This window comes from Pteropus vampyrus, unplaced genomic scaffold (assembly GCF_000151845.1).
Source record: "Pteropus vampyrus isolate Shadow unplaced genomic scaffold, Pvam_2.0 Scaffold386, whole genome shotgun sequence".
NCBI lineage: Eukaryota > Metazoa > Chordata > Mammalia > Chiroptera > Pteropodidae > Pteropus > Pteropus vampyrus.
The window spans coordinates 463,549-465,303 of record NW_011889167.1 but is presented as its reverse complement, the minus strand read 5'-3'; positions in this window follow the sequence as shown (position 1 = coordinate 465,303).

Here is a 1,755-nt window from a genome sequence, read left to right as displayed (position 1 = left end):
TCCGTCTAGGTCAGTAGTCCGTTTCAGACGAGTGCTCGTCTTCAGGCTGTTAGGATTTCCATTCTGTGCCGTAGCTGCTCTTAGCGCAGCGTGGCGTGTGCCAGCTCCCTCCCCGGCCTCGCCGCGATGCTTGTCCACGAGTCTGGGATTGCGATGACCCCCTCGGGCACTGTGTCACGGAACAGACTGCACGATGACAGTGCGTCTGAAGTGGGTGACAACTGTAGTCGCTGCGCTTGCACGATAATAGTACAGTTAAAAACAAACAGGCCACCGTCCTCCTGAAAGACCCACAATTTCAGGAAACCAGCGAGTTCATTAGTTTCTCTTAATGATCTGACAAACACCATTTCACACATTACAGCTTCCACCGGGAGCCCTGAAAGGGCAGATTAAGCCTTTTGTGCCCCGGCCTGCATTCTGTCGTATGATGGGCAGCAGCCCCTGTCACAGCAGGAGAGGGGTCACTCGGGCGGGGGACAGCGGGGCGCCTCGCAGTCGGGTCTGGAGAGAACTGTGCGACGGCCTTTCCCCCAGATGCGAAGTGTCCCATGTGAGCCAGGTGGCAGGGGTTGGCTGAGCTGCTGAGGGGACTCGGGTGCTTGTGGGATGGGAGCGCCGTGGGCCCTGCGCCTGGCAGGCTTGGCCCCCTCCGGTCACACGTCCGTGCTGCGCATTTATCGGGCCTCCCACCCCGTCCCAGGCAGCACGTCGTGACTAGGGCCCCCTCAGTGACCGTCCGCCTTTAGCATGATGGTTCTCGAGCTTGGACATGCCTGCGGGCCACCCAGGAGCTCCCCGCCCCGGCCTGCAGGGTGGGGGAGGGCGGCGGACACCACACTCCCAGGGAGCAGCAGGGTCCCCGCGGGGTCTGCACTGCCGATGGGACTTCCTGCGTTGGTGACCGTTCCGTGCCTGACAGGTGGCCGCACAGGCGTGGCGGCTCTTTGGCCAGGAGCAGGCTCCCTGGGTCTGACGCCTTCCACACCCACCTTCCATCACTTATTAGCGTGACCCACGGGGGCTGGCGTAAGGGTTTGAGGGCCTCAGGCCTCTCATCTGTGAAGTGGACATCGTCATGACAACAGCCCCTGTTTCGTGGGCGGCGGCAAGGCGTACACAGGTAATAGGTTTAAAAAGCTTCGCAGGTGACGGCAGTGCAGGCTGCGTCGGTGTTGACTGGCTATTTGTTTTTGTTCGGGGAGCATTTTGTGTGCCGTGCTCTCCAAAGCAACAGTCTTCACCTTTGTGGACGGTAAAGCCTAGTGAGGGGGGATACGCCAGAACCCAGTGAACACGATCCATCGGTAATTTATGCTAATTCCTAACGACCAGCGGTAACCCGTATGCCGTGCCGTGGCAAATGGACCGTGGAAGAGTCAGGCGAAAGCCCAGCCGACGGGCACTCGGGGCGCTGGCGGGAGGAGCGTGTCCTAAGGCAGCCGCGTCTCTCACCGCGGGCCCCGAGGGGGTCCTCGTGGTTCCCCCGGGCAGAGTGCAGCCGCGTGCCCAGGTCACACGGCTGGGACGCGGGGAGGGCCTGCGGCATCGCAGAGATTGGCCGTGGTGGGGCCGAGTGACCGTGGACGCCCGGAGGACAGCGTTCTAGGCTGTGGGCACCAGGTGCAGAGGCATGAGTGGGCGCCGGGGCCGTCAGCGGAGGGGACAAGTCCACTGCGGCCAGAGTCGAGTGGACGAGGAGCGCGTGAGGCAGAGCAGAAGCCGCGTTTCGTGGAGACCGTGGTCGGACTTGGC